Source organism: Leucopleurus acutus, assembly GCF_964270905.1.
Source record: "Leucopleurus acutus genome assembly, chromosome: 18".
NCBI lineage: Eukaryota > Metazoa > Chordata > Mammalia > Artiodactyla > Delphinidae > Leucopleurus > Leucopleurus acutus.
Window position 1 is genome coordinate 66,628,769 of NC_139160.1, and position 17,233 is coordinate 66,646,001.

General features: G+C 46.5%; 1 protein-coding gene across 4 annotated transcripts in view; it reads left to right on the forward strand.

The window, feature by feature from the left end:
* Window positions 1–1,014: 1,014 nt before the first annotated feature.
* FARP1 (FERM, ARH/RhoGEF and pleckstrin domain protein 1) overlaps window positions 1,015–17,233 on the forward strand; it is a 285,374-nt gene continuing 269,155 nt past the window's right edge. For 2 of the 4 annotated variants that reach the window (XM_082859494.1, XM_082859490.1), the window contains exon 1: window positions 1,701–1,819. The gene's annotated coding sequence lies outside the window, so the exon portion shown is untranslated. Of the gene's footprint in view, window positions 1,167–1,700; window positions 1,820–1,855; window positions 1,914–17,233 lie in introns of those variants that run through there. The other 2 variants (XM_082859491.1, XM_082859493.1) reach the window with 2 other exon arrangements.

The following is a 17,233-nucleotide window of genomic DNA, read 5'->3' on the forward strand; positions in this document are numbered from 1 at the left end:
CTTCTCTTCAATGACAAACTTCCCATCTGCTGTTCTTTTCAGGTTTGAGGCCCAGATGACCCTTTTTACTTCCACCTTCTCCAAATATACAGGTGTTAAAAAAAAATAACAGTTCAGCACCTCAAACTCAAAATATGTCTCTTTGCTCCAGAAACTACTCACACTAGCTACGCACAGGTGCCCCCGTCCTTCTCAGGCACCGTGTTCTCGTGTGGACCCACTGTCCCACAGGGGCCCCTGTCCTGCTCCTCTTTGAGTTCAGTCGTGGCCTCTCCCAAGAAACCTGCCTCCAGGCTGGAGATCGAAAACTTCTCTAAGGCGCAAAACGACCAGGGTTCTGGGGTCAGCGGCCGTCAGGGGCGGGTGCCCACTAGCCTCGGCATCTAGCAGAGGGTCGCTTTCGTTTCTAATCTCCTGCCGCGCGTCCTTTGCCCTCCACGTGCAGCGGGCCCATCCACAGCGAGGAGGAGAAACGGCAAGAGCAGGGGCTGAGGAAAGGGGGATGGAGGTGGTAAAGTGGCAGCTCCCAGCTGGAGAGGGGGGACAGGGACTCTCCCCCCTTAGGTGCCTGCCTGCTGGGTCCTGAACCTTGCTCCCTCCTCCGAGTTCCGGGAGCTCTGAACAGGAATCTGCAAACCTGCTAACCTATTTCACTCCTTTCCCCCGCGGGGCATTGCTCCGGTCCTCGGAGGGGGCGAGTAGGGGTGGGGATTGTCGGGGGATTCGCGGTGGGTGGAGGACGCGGGGCCGCGGCGGGGGGAGGGGAGGTGACAACTGCCCCTCCGGGATTAAGTCCCTCGTAGCCCAGGGTGGTGCCGGAAGCCAGCTCCTGTGGCCCCGGGGAAGGGGTGGTGCTCGTGGGTCCCTGCGAAGCGCCGCTGTCCGCGCGACAACGTAAAGTCGTAGGTGGGCACCCGGGCGGGGCTCCCCCTTGCACAACCTCAACAGCGGCCTGCAGAGTCCGCGCCACCGATCCTCCGCCAGCTGCTCCTGGTGTTGCCCGTGCGCTCGTCTCCCGCTGCCGTAGCTCGCTTTCAACCACAGAGGCTGGACTGGCGCGTCCCTGGTGGCGCAGCGCACTCCGCGGAGCTTCCTGCGCTCGGCCCCGCGGCGCCGAGCGGAGAGACCGGCTGCAGCCGTAGGACCAAGTAAAGCGCGGATCGGAGGTGGGCTCGCCCGGCCGGGGAGGGGCGCTCGGGCGGGCGGCCCCTCAGCGCACCTGCCCCCGGGGCGGGGCGGAGCGGGGCGGGGCGCGCCGGCGCGCAGGTCGCGGGCGCGGACGCTGGAGGGGGCTGTGGCTCTCTTGCTGTCCCCGCGGCTCGGGCTGCGCGGCGCTAGGGCTCCCCCCGCTGAGGGGCCGGCCCAGGCCCGGGGAGGGGCTCGCCTTCCTTCACTTCCCGCTCGCCTGTCTGGAGGCGGCGGGGCCGGCGCGGGCGCAGGGCTGCGGGCGCTCGGCTGGCGCGCGGGGCGGGGACGCGGCCGCCGCCCGCTTTGCGCCGCTCCTCCCCGCGCGAGTGGCGCTCGGCCCGGCGTCGAGGCGGCCATGGCGACCCGGAGCCCGCTCCCCACCCACCCCGCCTGCTCCGCCCTCCCCTCCGCCCCGCGACACCTTTGATGGCTCGGACCTCGGCCGGCCACCGCCAGCCCCGCTTGCGTGTCCGCGCTGCCGCCGCCGCCGCCCCCGCCGCCCGCGGGTATTAATAGCCGAGCGTCCCCGCCGCACGCGCAGCCGGAGCCGCCGCGCCCTCGGCCGCCGGGAGCTCGGAGCTGCGGAGCCCGGAGGCCGGGAGTGGGAGCCGGAGCCGCCTGCGCCGTGGAGGTAGGAGGCGCGCGGCGAACAATGATCCCGGCGGACTGGCGGCAACTTGTGCGAGTCGGGCGCCCGGAGCCGACCGACCGGGAAGCGGGTGGAGGTAGCTGCGTGGCCCGCGGGTCCTGCCCGGAGGAGGGCGCGGCGGGTGGGATCGGGCTTCCCCTACTGAGGCGGGAGAGTCGCTCTCCGGGCCCGGGGCAGCCCGGCAACAATAGCCGGAGCTTGGCGGCCTCCGGGCTGCGCGCCGCCCCTTGCACCCTCCTCTTACCTCCGGGGACTCGGGCTGCGGGCTCCGCGCGCGTCCCCTCTCGCCTCCCCCGCCCCGCGGCGCCCTTCCCCCTCTTCCTCCCATCCCACCCGGCGCGCTGACAGCGCCGGACGCGGCTTCCGGACCTCCAGCTGCAATCTCGGCCCCTGCGACCGACCGCGGACCGGGGAGGTGGCCTTTGGCGCCGCTGCCACCGCGCTGCCGGGTGCCCTCCGCTCGCCCACGCTGGCGCGAGGACCCCGGTGGGTGACAAAGAGGAACACGCCCTCTGCCTAAGTTAGATTTTGTCCCTCTTTGCCGCCAACCTTTATGAAGAGCGAAGTTTTTTTTTTTTCTTCCTTTTTTTTTTTTTTTTTTAAGCAAAGGACAGAGATTTTTGTGGTGAGCATTTCCAAACAACAACTTCTGATTGTGGTTTTACGATTTAAGTTCCGGAAACTTTAGCTGTGTGATCCTGCTAGACCTTTGAGAGTGTGTGCGTCTGTGTGTGTGTGTGTGTGTGTGTGTGTGTGTTTTGTTTGAGGGGAAAAAAATGAGTTCTCCGTAATCAGTCTGGATGTCGTTTATGGCAGTTGGAGCCCAGCTGAAGTCTGTGCAGGATCCCCCAGAAACGAGGGAGGTGAGGCGCACAAAGAAACGAGGACCCTGGTATCAGATCAGCCCCTTGAGATGTGGAGAGATTGCCTTTCATCTGGAATAGTTTAGCCGGCTCAGCCTGTCTCCGATTCTTCTGGAGTACCATGGTGGCCTCTGGCTGTTTCATTTTATTATTGTTGTTGACGTCTTTCTTGTTAGTTTCCCAGGTTTGACTTGCTCAGCCCCGCCCTCCCCTGTTTCACGGTTCCCCCTTAGCCATGGTTTTTGGGGACCCCCATCTCCCCCACCCAGCAGGCAGGGTCTTCAGCAGAGCCAAACCCCAGCCTAGCAGTGGGTTAGGTTCACTGCGCTTTGCTTGTGGTGACTTGGCCAAGCCCATTCCAGAACATCTTCCAGCCTTGTCTTGCTTTTCTTATTCAGTCTAAACAGGACAGAAAGGAGGAAAAAAGGCCTTTTTGGCCCTGAGAGCTTTGGGACATTTGCCTTAAAAATTGTCCTCATTGTTGCCATCAGGCAGGCCCTTCTGAAGTCTCCTGCGTTTGGTTTCTTCCCACATTCCACAGCCTTCCCGCCCGGGTTTACCTTCAGCCTTTCCTGGGGGTTGGTTGGTCTTCTGGGTTTGACAGTTTCTGATGCTCTTCGTGTGGGTTCAGCGTCCACATGGCTCACTTTATATTCCTGCAGCATCGTTCTGCAGCAAGGCACCAATATTGGAGTTACTCCAAGCACAATGAAACGTTTGTGTTTTTAGAATGTCTGGCTAATAGAGCTGCTTCTGGGAAAAATGAAGAGACACATTATTGGCCAGTGGCTGGCTTACTGGGCGAGGTGTTGGTGGAAATAGTGAGCTGCTAGCCCAGGGCTTCCCAGAATCTCTTCTTTCTTCTTTGTGGACGAGAAACTTGAAATACTTGGTGATGATGTATGTAGCTGTGCTCCATAGGGTCACAGATTCGGTAGCATGCCCCCTGTGAGTTGGGGTGTGGTTTTTCATTTAAGGTGTTCTTCCCCTGTGGGAATCCTGAAGGTAGGTTTATAATGTCCTTTTTCACATAGTTAGTCTTCTTCTGGAATTTTATACAGGGATTGAATTCCTTAGGTCTTAATAGAATACTAATGGTGCTCTGCGGGCCAAATATACCAAAAGGAGATTTAAAAATCTATCCTAGATAATTTTCTAATGGTATGTTGCAGTTATGCCATAATTATCTTAAGACCACGAGGAACCTGGGTGAATATTTTTGTTTTGCTTTTTATTTAAGAAACTGTCCAAGGAAATGGTTTTAAGAAGATAAGAATTGAATATAGTATTGAAAGGGTTAGTTTTTTTTTTAAAGTGGGATTCATCCTCTAATATTCATTGAGCTCTAATATTCATAGAAGAGTTTAATTCATTTGGAAAATGATATGCATTTATAAGGAGGGTGCCTGTGATAGACATCAGAAAAGAAAACCTTTTTCCATCCTTGAGGAGGTTAGAGAATGCTGGAGAAGACACAGGAGCCCAGTTTTTGCATACTGAACAGTTTAGGAAAGACGGCATTATGGCTTTCCTAGAGGATGAGGAAAGTTGTATGGATTTGTAGGTACTTGGCTAGAGCTTTGACAGCAAAAGCTTTAGTAACTGGCCTTGCTTGTTTCAGAGACCTGCCTAGTGAAATGCACTTTCCCCTTGAACTGAAGATGCTACAGACAAGAGAAGGGCTCTTATAATCCCCAAATACAGTCGCTCAAGTCCTTTCTACTTTGGGTGCACAGGTATTCCAAGTGTCGCTTACCATGGCCTGGGAGGGGAGAGGGTGGACTCTTAAAGGTTCCTGGGGCTGCACCTCTCGTATTATTTGGTACTTTTGATTGAAAGAAGGGCTCTCCAAGCCTGACTATTGAATGGGGAGCGGTGGATCAACTTTTAAAAAAAAATTTTCCTTGCTTTTTAGTGGATAGAGTTTCTGCTGTGGCCTCACTTCATCATAGGCCCCTCACCCTCTGTTTCCGCCAGGTTACTGCCTTAAGCACTTCCACATGTCTGGGAAGAGCAGAGCCCAACGGTTACCATTCAAAATTATTTGAAATACTGATTTCACCAGTCCTTTTATGCCAAATGCTGCCTTTGTTTTTAATCAAGAAGCCCCCAGCAACTGTTTATATTGAAGTGGAGAAACTGGCTTTTTATAGGCTGCCCTCCTCCTGGTTTAAGTCAGTTAAAAATGTGTTGCCAAGTGGATACTTTGAGCAGAAGTGGACAGTTGGTACGTATTAAATGTGGGTGCTCTAAGCCTTTGATACTTGTGAAATAAACCAGGGACCATCAGGTACAATGTCCCTCCGCATGCTCAGTGCTGCCTGTGAACTCAGGCAGTTTTCTTATTTAATGTGAGATGGAAATCAGACGGCAAGATGGGCAGTTTAATATGGGAATTCATCATTTACACTGAATTAACTTCATGTGTAAAATGGTCATATTTGTGCATACATTTTCAAACAGAAGGGCCTCAGGCCAAACTGGATTACCTTTAACTCTCTATTATGTAATATTCCTCACCAAAGAGTAACTCCACTTTACGTGTAGACTTTGGCCTTTTCATAAAGGTATCTTAGAAGATTCATAAATCCAGTATTATATGACTTTCATTTTTTGTTCTCATCATATTAATTCAGGATCTAGTCTAGTGCCTGGCACATAGCAAACCCTTTCTAAATGCTTGTTGAGTGAATAAGTAAACCTAATTTTCATGTCCTTTCAAGTTACTCTTTAAGGTTTTTAAGGGAAATTTGATATCAGCCCCGACAAGTTGTTGTTCTGGGAATTGGAAAATTTGGTATTTGATTTTATTTCTGTTTTGTTCTAATTTAACAATTTAAGCTAACCTTTAAATTTGGGTATTGTAAAAATATACAGGCTCATTTAAAAAAAATCAGACAATAAATGCATGAAGAAGAAAGTAAAACCTACCTGAAAAGATTGGCTTCTGGGATAACTTTCCCTTTCCTTCTTAGAGATATATTTTTTAGAAGTTCCATTAGTGAGCATCTCTTGGGGGTAACCTCAGTTTTTGTGTGCCTTTAAATTTGTTCCGGAATGATAAACTACCTGGGCGCGCAATTCTGGATCGTTGATCCTGTATTAATCAACTCTCTTTTGGTTCCATTGTTGTGGTTGCAGTGTCCACTGTCAGGCTAACTGTTATTTGTAAATTGTCTGTCTTTTCTCTCTGGCTGCTTTTAAGATCCTTTGGAGTGCTGCAGTTTCACTAGGTCTAGATGTAATTTCTCCTTTACTTTTATTCCCCTCTCTCCGCCTCCATCTGCTTCTTTTCCCTCCTCCCTCCCCCTTCCTCCATCATCTTATCAGTGTGTTCCTCTCTGTTGCCCTGTAGTATTTCAGTGTCTGGATGTGCTACAATTTGTTGATCTGGTCACCCTTGGCCACTCTGGCTGTTTCCAGTTTGGGCTGTTCTGAATAAGGCTGCTATGAACATTTGTGAACAAGTCTTTGTGCGGAGATCTGTTTTCCTTTTTATTGCTTGGTCTTATGATAAGTGTATGTTTATGAGAGACTGCCATCTGTTTTTCCAAAGTGTTTGTACCATTTTACATCCTCGCCGATGACGTATGAGTGTTCCACGTACTGTAATCCTCATGAACACTTGAAATTATCCATCTTTTTCATTGTAGCCGTTCTGGTAGATGTGTAGTGGTATCTCCTTGTGGTTTAATTTCATATTTCCCTGAAAGGGAAATGATAAGTTTTCCTGTGCTTTTTGGCCATTTGTCTATCTTCCTTTGTGCCGTGTCCATTAACACTTCGTTCTTTTTCATTGATTTTTGTCTGATTGTTTTATATAGCTTTTGAGTATAATTGATATACAATAAACTGCATATACTTAGTGTCATCTTATTTTACAATTATAGGAGTTCTGTGTATATTCTATATACAAGTTCATTGTTAGATCTATGTATCATGAATATTTTTACCAGTCTATTTTTTAATCTTTTCCTCTTTTAGTGGTATCTTTTGAAGAGCAGAAGTTATTAGGGAAACATTGTACATGGTCTACTTATTGAACTTATTAAAGGTCAGGGGATTTTTTCAACTTTGGAAAAATAACATTTTTGTGTGTAAGACATAGACTAATATTGCTGTGTTCAAGAGGTCGCACTCCATTTACTTCATGGGGATGGAGCAGTTCTGTTCTTTCCTAACTAAAACTGAGTTGAAAAGACATGAAAATGAAAAAAACAAAAAAACAAACCCTGCTTATTTTGAAAATCTGGGGAAACAAGGTGTTTCAGGTTATGATCAAATAGATTTCTGAAATTCAGAATTGAATTGTTTGTTCTTTTAGCACACAGAAAGATTGTGGAAAATAAATATTTTTGAAATCAATACAAAAAATGGAGCCCTGGGTAAAAGCAAGATGTAACATTCTAAAAAGAGGTTGGAATGGCACACGCAGGTGCTTGTAAAAGGAGCTGAGTTTCCTTATTTTGGCATGAATTATACAGTGTTATTTATGTACTCTCCTCGTTTTCTGAACCAGATAACAAGCATTGTTGTCAGGTCAGAAAGTATGTTTTCCTGATTTTTTTTTCTCCTGCCCGTAGAAGGTACATAAATATTGCTTGACTTGAATTAAAATTTCTGTAATGACTGCAACAGAAACAGACTCAAAGAAATAGAGAACAGACTTGTGGTTGCCAAGGGGGAGGAGGGTGGGGAAAGGATGGATTGGGAGTTTGAGACGATTAGCAGATGCAAACTATTTTATGTAGGACAGGTAAACAACAAGGGCCTACTGTAGGGCACAGGGAGCTATATTCAATATCCCGTGATAATCCAGAATGGAAAAGAAAAATAAATAAATAAATAAAATTTAAAAATTTGTATAAGGAAAACCCCATGACATTTTAGAATACGGAAGTTAGAGATTGGGATCAAAGGTAACAGGAGTTGGGAGTATAGGTGTTAAAATGTGATGTTGGGCAAGTTATTGGTGCTCTTTTCCTAAAACATCAAGGAAACTTCAAGAGTGCATTTATTTTCCAGTGACAGAATCTTTGACTAATAGCAGTGAAAGTCATCAAACAATTAGTTGCCTCAAGGAATAATAAGAAGGGAGGGGCTCCCGGTTCGATGCCTCAGCTCACAGCGTCACCCAGGTTCTTTCTGTCCTTGCACCCTGCCATCCCAGCTTGTTGCTTTCTGTCCTCTGGCTTGTTGCCTAGTGGTTAATTAGGCTGCTGTGGCCTGATTAGCTGTTACCGCGAAGGGCTGCTGCAGCTCCATGCTTTTTACTCTTACACATTCGGTGTCATCGGGCCAATAATGGCACAGCCTTCTTCACGCTCCCTTTGTCCTTAAGCAAAGTGCTTCTCAGAAGCCTCCAACATTTGTTGGTCTTTGAAGAAGGATCTGGGGAATATTTCTGTGCTTTGAAAGAGAGACCCAAGGGCTGGACTGAACGTGATGCCTGGAACCACAGCAGCCGAAATTGTGGCTAGCCTTGGGATGAAGGCAAGAGGATGATGGGCTGAAAGGTGGAAGCAGAGTTCTGTGATCTTCCTGCACCTGGAGCTTCCTACACTAAATAATAGCTAATTTTGTATACCAAATAACGCAGACCTGGACTTAGTGTACTAAACCGTAAGTTTACCCACTTTCTAATTCTGTTATTGCCATCCAAAGCATCTTGACTGATATATTAATGGAAGACTTTATCTTTCTTTTTAAAAAATATTTTGTCTTTTTTTGTTTTTTAAATTAAGTAGAGTTGACTTACAATGTTAGTTTCAGGCGTACAACATAGTGATTTGATATTTTTATAGATTATGCACCATACAAAGGTTATTTCAGTGTTAATGACTATATTCCCAGTGCTATACATTACATCCCTGTGACTTACTTATTATATAACAGGTCGTTTGTGCCTCGTAATCCCCTTCGCCCATTTTGCCCATCGCCCCACCCTCCTCCCCTTTGGCAGCCACTAGTTTGCTCTCTGGATCTGTGAATCTGTTTCTGTTTGGTTGTATTTATTCATTTGTTTTTTAGATTCCACATATAAGTGAAAATACAGTGTTTATCTTTCTCTGTCTGACCTGTTTCACTTAGCATAATCCCCTCCAGGTCCATCCATGTTGTCACAGATGGCAAGATTTCATTCTTTTTTATGGCTGAGTAATATCCCATCGTGTATATGTACCACATCTTCTTTATCCATTCCTCTGTCAGTGGACATTTAGGTTGTTTCCATGTCTTGGCTATTGTGAATAGTGCTGCAGTGAACAGAGGGGTGTGTGTATCTTTTTGAATTAGTGTTTTTGTTTTCTTTAAATACCCAGGAGTAGAAATGCTGGATTGTATGATAGTTCTAGTTTTAATTTTTTTTTTTTTTTTTGCGGTACGCGGGCCTCTCACTGTGGTGGCCTCTCCCGCTGTGGAGCACAGGCTCCGGACGCGCAGGCTCAGCGGCCATGGCTTACGGGGCTAGCCGCTCCGCGACATGTGGGATCTTCCCGGACCGGGGCATGAACCCGTGTCCCCTGCATCGGCAGGCGGACTCTCAACCGCTGCGCCACCAGGGAAGCCCTGGTTTTAATTTTTTGAGGAGGCTCCATGCTGTTTTCCGTAGCGTCTGCACCAGTTTACATTCCCACCAACAGTGCTGGACGGTTCCTTTTCTCCACATCCTCTCCAACGCTTGTTATTTCTTGTCTTTTTGATGATAGCCGTTCTGACAGGTTGGAAGATTTGATCTTTCATCTGCCATTTAATATTATCTATGAGAGAGAGTTTATTACTGTTAATTATATGGAAAGTGGCTTAGTGATCACGTCAAGTCACTGTGAGAGATGAACTATTTTTAGGGACTTTACGTATCTGATAATGTGTGCCAGTCTTGTCACTAAGTCTGCATGATTTTCACCTTTTCCTCTTACGATGGCCTTGCAGGACAGCTGCTTAGCATTGACCATTTGGAGTTTGGATAACAAGGCATACTTGATGGGAATATTTCATTTCTTTAAGAAAAACATGATGGCAGTGCCTACCATTTCTGTCAACCTAGAATGGCGTTTATCTGCATGTTTAATATTGCTCAGGAGATTTTTGAGGCCATTATTTATTTCTTTTAAAAATAAATTTATTTATTTAGTTTTGGCTGCGTTGGGTCTTTGTTGCTGCGCACGGGCTTTCTCTACTTGCGGCGAGTGGGGGCTACTCTTCGTTACGGTGCACGGGCATCTCATTGTGGTGGCTTCTCTTGTGGAGCATGGGCTCTAAGCACGTGGGCTTCAGTAGTTGTGGTGCACAGGCTTAGTTGCTCTGCGGCATGTGGGATAGTCCCAGACCAGGGCTTGAACCTGTGTCCCCTGCATTGACAGGTGGATTCTTAACCACTGCGCCACCAGCGAAGTCCCTGTGAGGCCATTATTAATCAGAGATTAATATCTTCCTTTATAATCTTGCCGGATCTTTTGGTTGTCTGGCATGAAATCTTACTGGGGGCCAATGTTATTAGTAGAGTGAACTGCTTGGAAATGTCAGGATTTGGGTAAACTAAAGATTTACCGCGTTGGAAAATTAGACACAGATATTTGTGAGCCTGTAAAGAAAAGTTGAATGATTTTATAATAACTGTAATCCAAGCAAATGAATTGAACGGAAAATATCCTGGTGAACAACTTGTAGAATATAGAGCCACAATATTCCTATCTATTTTTATTTAATTGATATGACTTTAAAAAAGAAATCTGGTCCTTCCCCCACCTCTTACTATCAAGATGGTCAACTGACCAGGGTAACTTGCATATTCACTGCTGTTTTATTTTCACTTTACGTAAGGACTTACCAATTCAACAGATATTTATTGAACAGCTGTGTTGAATTACTAGTTACCATTGGTGCCACAAAAACAGGGTGCAGTTCCCTGCTCTCAGAGTGTAGCATCCAGACCAGATTGGAGAATTATCTAGATAATTACAATATAAGGTGGTATCTGACCAGAGCTTTGCAAAAGGTACTGTAATCGTGGAAGTGTTCAGGATAGTAAGACATTGGATTCTGGTTGGAAGTTGCATTTAAGTTGAGCTTTCAATAAAGCAGTGTGTTTTGTTTGTTGGCTTGTTTCTTTTAGTGTTCCCTTTGTAGTCTCTTTATTACAGCAGGATTAGAAAAGTATTCACTTATAAAACAGAAAGTAAAAATCCCTTGCAATCCTGCTGGTCAAAATTTATGAAGATTAAGATTTGATTTATTTCCATTTGACTTTTGACATATTCGATATATTCCCAGTATTTTTCTCTTTACATACAAACATACATTTTTTAAAAATCGGGAGAATGATGCATGTATAATTAGAAGTCACTTTCCCCCCATAACATTGTCTGAGTGTTTTCCATACTGAGTTTTCTTTGAAATGAAAATGTTCAGTGACTATATAATATCCCCCTGTGTAGTTCTACATAATGAACCTAACGTTGTTCTTTATCGGTCATTTCTTCTGCTTGCAGTATTTGGCTGCAGTGACAATCTGTACATAAATCTGTGGAAAAGAGGGTCTCTTGTTGCAAGGGACAGACACCCACCTTGAGTCATAGGAAGCGGAATAGGGGAATTTCGTAGCTCTCAATTCCAACCTCAGAAAGGGCAGAGGTGGGTCATCTCAGGAAGGGAGACCTGGGTCCAAAGGCTCCAGCCACCTGTGGGGTTGCCCTCACAATGCCCTGCTTTTTCTCTAGGGATTGGCTTCATTTTCCTGGTTCTCTCCACTGCCACTTCGGGACAGTTTGCTGGTGATGGTGGCGCTGTCCTGCATGTTGCAGGAAGGACAGCATCCACGGCCCCGCCTTGAAAGTCAAGCGGTCCTTCAGTCATGCTGACAGCGTCACGCGTGTTCCATTCCCCGGGACAAAGCATTCATGCCGCTCCTGCTGTGATCGAGAGTCACCCAGCTGGAGTTTGAACCCCCATCTCCACCCCTCCAGGGAAAGACTGCTGTTTAGCCCAGATGAAGGGCCCCTCTTGTGATGGGTGTGTGTGTGGGTGGGGAGGGTGTACAAGGATGGGGTGAGGGTGGGGAACAGCAGCCTTTATGGGTAGGATTGACAGGCAAAAATAAGGGGAAAAAACTTCCTGGGAGAGGGATCAGAAGGGAAGGAAGGGCAGAGATAGGAAGGAAAGGCCCCGGTCCACCACCATCCAGGGCTGTGCTGAAGCTTGCGGGTCCCCATCACGTAAAGGTTGATGTCTGAGCCCCGAGAGCAGCAGTTCTAACCTAATGTTCCCTTGTGAGGGGCGTCATAGTGATTTGTCCCTGATTAGACATTATCCCCAGACAACCTTCCTCTCGCTTGTGTTCGGACACAGCTTCTGGAATGGGAGGAAAGGGGTAGAAATCGCTCAAGCTTGCTCGGTGTGAGTTTACAGCAAAACTGTTCCCTGCAGAAGCCCACCAGGTAGGCTGGGATGGGAGGTGTGCCTGTGCGTTACTTTCTCCTCACTTGTGACGAGTCCTTACGTGCCCCCTTTCTCTGTTGTTGGTCAGAAGCACTTAGGGAGCAAAGGTGTTAGTTCGTGGCAGCCCTAATCAGTCCCCAGCAAACAGGGCTGTTTCAGGACAGCCATATGCTGAGAGGGAAGATGCCCATTTGTGACACAGCCAAGCCACGCCCAGTTTTCACATTCCCAGTCAAAGCAACGTCTGTGTCTCAGCTCCGTTGGCTCACCTTTTGAGGTAATCCACAGAAGCGTTGGGGAAGCTGACTGATGCATAACTGGTTTTATACATAGAGTATCTCACATCGTTAGTTATTTACTCTCCCATGTATGAATTTTGCCTTTTTCCCCAGAGTTAGTTTCTGGAGGTCAGGGGCCATGTCTCAAACTTCTATTGTATCTTCTAGGTTCTTAGAAAAGAGCCTTCCTTTGATGGATTAATGAAAATCTTATCATAGGATCTTAGGCAGCTAGAAGATCACAACTCATTAGATTCTCAATAACTCTTCACAAGCTAGAAAGAATAAAAGTGATCTATCTCACTTTAAACAAAGATCTGTCAAGCGCCTTTTATCCGGAGGGCACGCTTCTTGAGATTCACGTCGGTGAACAAAACAGGCCGAAAAATCCTCGTCTTCAAGGGGACCATATATTTTTCAGGGTCCAAACAGACATTTTTGACCCTGAAGGGTGCCAACTCCACGGGCTGCCGGAACAAGAGGCGTCTAAGTGGGTGGTCACCCTCGTGCTCAGAGAGTGGCCCAAAGTGGGGGGCTGATTTTTCCCAGAGACCGTCAGACTGCCTTTGGGACAGTCTGGGGACAGATACAGCTAATCTCCTGCGACTTCAGGGATGAGCCCCAACATTTACTCACCTGGCACATGTTTACTGAGAACCTGTGAGGTTGTATCAATGTTCTCCTGAAAGATTGTTTGCTCCCGGGCAAGACTCTTCATAGGGACATGCAAGTGGGAGATGTGTCCTCACCTGTCGAGGAAGATAACGAATGGCATTGCTGGAGAGATGGTGGACTCCTGAGAGACACATCACAGATTCCAAGTAACTTGCATGCAGGTGTCCTTTTGATCAGCGTTTTTTTTTTTTTTTTTTTTTAGATTTGGAAATCAACAGGGCTCTAGGCCCTGAAGGTGATTTAACAGATATATTTCCTTTTAAGGGAAAAAGGAATTGAAAATGTTTTGGAAGGAAAGCATATGTGCATTAATAATAATAAAAAAATGATATACAGTAAAAGTGACTCTTTCCCCCCCCGTGTACTGATTTGTATGACCAACACCACAATCAAGATATGGAACATTTTCAGCAGCTCAAAAAATTCCCGTTTGTTGTTTCTGTGTGTCACCCTCCTCTGCCCCCTGCCCCAGCCCCTGTTAACTGCTGATCTTTGCTCTGTCACTGTTTGTTCTTTTCCAGAATGTCTCATAAGTGGAATCACGGAGTACGTAACCTTTCGAGACTGGCTTCTTTCACTCACACGAATGTCTCTGAGATTCTTCTAAGTTGTTGTGACCATCATTCTTTCCCTTCTGTGGCTGAGTTGTATTCCATTGTGTGGATGTACCACAGTTTGTGTGGCCATTCAGTTGTTGAAGGACATTAGGGTTGTTTCCAGTTTGGGGCAGTTGTGAATAGAACGGCTATGAACGTACAGCTGGTAGAAACTCTCACGCGCAGGTCTTGATGTGGGCCTGATTTCTCAGGGGCAGAGATCCAGAAGTGGGGTCTTCACCAGCACTTGATGTTGTCAACACTTTTTATTGTAGCCATTTTAATAGGTGTTTAGTGCTGTGTCAGCAAGGCTGTTTATTTATTTATTTATTTTGAAATATGCTAAGAAAACACCTGTACAAGGGGCTTATCCAAAGATAGGACTAAATCATTTCCTGGACTACCTAGCAGAGGCTTCATGAACTCTGTTAGCTGCCCGTTTTTTGAAGGGGTAGATCAAAAAGAGCAATTGTGTATATAGAGTCTGTAGCAATGCCAGCAAGAAATAGATGTAAATAACATGTCCTGTAGATACTTGTCTCAGAGACCTGATAGGGTGTATAGGTTTGATGTCAGTATCTTGTTAATTCTCTATATGAATATACAGTGAAAGTGATTAAGAGATAAAATTACAGAAGCAGCTGAAAGGCAGTATAGACGTGGAGGAAAGAACACAGGCTTCAGGACATGTACTAGTTGTCTGTTGCTGTGTGACAGATTCCTCCCAAATTGAGTGACTTATGTCAATAGTAAATATTGTCTTTCACAGCTTCTCTCAGACGGGACTCTGGGAGTGGCTTAGAAGGGCAGCTCTGACTTGGTTATTTGTAGTAAAGATGTCAGCTGGGGTGGTAGGATCTGTTTCCAAGGAAGCCCTTAGGCTCCTCGGGCAGGCTGCTTGAATGTCCTCACAGCATGGCAGCTAGATTCTCCCAGAGTGAGTAATTTATGAGCAGACCAAGATAGAAACTGTCATGATCTAGGCTGTGAAGTCCTACTGTGTCACTTCCAGATTCTGGGTCACACAGGCCAGTCCTGATTCAGTGGGAGGTGACTGCCCAAAAGCGTGGATGCCAGGTGGCAAGGACCACTGGGAACCATCTTGGAAGCTGGCTACCACGGGACTTGAGGGACCTGTGTTCAAATCCCCGCTGGCCACTCAAAAGCTGTGTGGCCTAGAGCAAGGCATGTCATTTCTGAATCCTACTTTCCTCTCTTATTTTAAAAATGGAGGTAATAATACCTACTGAATAATAATTATCGAGATACAAACCATGGATTCTAAATAAATTGCTTGTCAAAGGTTTGGTGGTCAGCATTCGTTAAGATTTGGAATTTTGGAATTTGGGATTTCTTTTGGGAATTGAAGATAATATCTAAAAAGGGATTGTCTGTCAGTTTGTAAAAGGCTCGTGACAGGGCAGGTGTTATTTGTATTATTAAACCATGAACTTTGAATCTTAACTGCAGAACCTGTCAACAAATAAACACATTAAGTAACGACATTCTTTTTAGCAAAGGTATTGGTCACAGCTCCATTCACTTTTAGATTCTATGTATTTTTTTCTATATATGTTTCTATATATATGTATTTTTTCTTCCTTTCTTGAAAGGGGAAAGCCAGTTATTGTGAATTAGCAAAGACCAAATTCCTCCTCTAATCTGGTTCTCAGGTCTTTACTTTTAATAATACCCCCCAAATAAGAAATATGTTGTTTGCGGTCTGCTGTGTTGTGCTAGAGGAACTCAGAGAGACATTATGGATGAGTTTGGAGATGTCTGGAGAGCAGGTAAGAAGCATCAGCTCACTGCATCCTCTTTATAGAGTGTTTAGAAAATGCTTACTTGTAAAAGTAATTTTAAAATACATAAAACAGCTCCATTTGACTTTATCGGAACAGTCCAGAAAGCATTCCTTTTTGAAGTGATTGTGATGTGGGATAACGTAACTCTGCCTGTTTTGCTGTAACTGAGAAGAAGCATGGCTGAAAGAAATCGGGCGTCTTGGCCCCATTTTCTTTCCCCGCCTCCTCTATTTCACTCCTCCCCTTGACATGCCGCTATCCCCCCCCCCCCCCCCCCCCGCCATGTGCCGTTCCTTTATTTATTTATTTAATTTTTGGCTGCGTTGGGTCTTCGTTGCTGCGCGCGGGCTTTCTCTAGTCGCGGCGAGGGGTGGCTACTCTTCGTTGCGGTGCTTGGGCTTCTCATTGCGGTGGCTTCTCTTGTTGCGGAGCACGGGCTCTAGGCGCGCGAGCTTCAGTAGTTGTGGCTCGTGGGCTCTAGAGCGCAGGCTCAGTAGTTGTGGCGCACGGGCTTAGTTGCTCCAGGGCTCTTCCGGACCAGGGCTCGATCCCTTGTCCCCTGCATTGGCAGGCGGATTGTTAACCACTGCGCCACCAGGGAAGTCCCTGTGCCATTCTTAATACAAACCACAGGAGCCCTCGTCCCTCACATCCCCCCATATGTACACCTGCCGCTTCCTCTGCTTGGTATGTGAGAGCTTTCCACCCAGTCCCTGCCCACTCCCTTCCAGAAGCTTTTCCGAAGGCTAAGATCTACTCTGGGGGGGGTGCTAACATCGACGCTCTGTGTTACTCTGTGTTTTTTCTCTTCCCCACTCCTTTTATTTATTGAGCACCAACTTGCATTGAGCACTTCTAAGTCCCAGGCTGAATTCTAAGGCTTTATGTGTACAAAGTCATTTGATCATCCCAACCATCCTAATTTTTATTTTATTTTTTTTTGCGGTACGCAGGCCTCTCACTGTTGTGGCCTCTCCCACTGCGGAGCACAGGCTCCGGACGCACAGGCTCAGCAGCCATGGCTCACAGGCCCAGCCGCTCCGTGGCACGTGGGATCTTCCCGGACCGGGGCACGAACCCGCGTCCCCCGCATTGGCAGGTGGACTCTCAACCACTGCGCCCCCAGGGAAGTCCCCATCCTAATTTTTAGTCCACATTTTATGTAAGAGGAGACTGTGGCACAAAGAGGTTAAATGACTTGCTGAAGGTCACGTAGTTTATTATTGAAGAAAGCTTTGGAAGTCTTTTCCCGTTTATTGCGAGCAACTTCTTCTGAAGTATTTTACACCTTCCACTTTCCTAGTGCCTGGTAAAGTGCCCAGAACATAGTAGGTACCCAGTAAATATTTGCTGAAGCTTAACTCTCTTAAGAGGCAAACTTTGTCTCAAATAATTTCTTTCCATTTCTTTGTAAAATGTAGTCACCCTTGACCTTCTACAGGATGATGAGGTTCTAAGGTTCTGAGCTTACTTCCAGTGTTCTTCATTCACCCTCTTTTTTCTGGGGGTAACTTACCTCTTTTGGGATTATACTCTTAGTTTGTTACTTAAGAGATGACCGCATATGTTTAAAATTCTGTATAAGATGCATGTGTTTATATGCATTGAGAAAAGGATGTTTTACCTGTGGTGTTCTTTGGATAGGAATAATGTGAGTGGTTTTTATTTTTTCCTTTGAACTTTTCTGTGTTTTGTAAATTTCCTACAATGAATTTTTATTGTTTTTATAATTAGCCAGCCATGT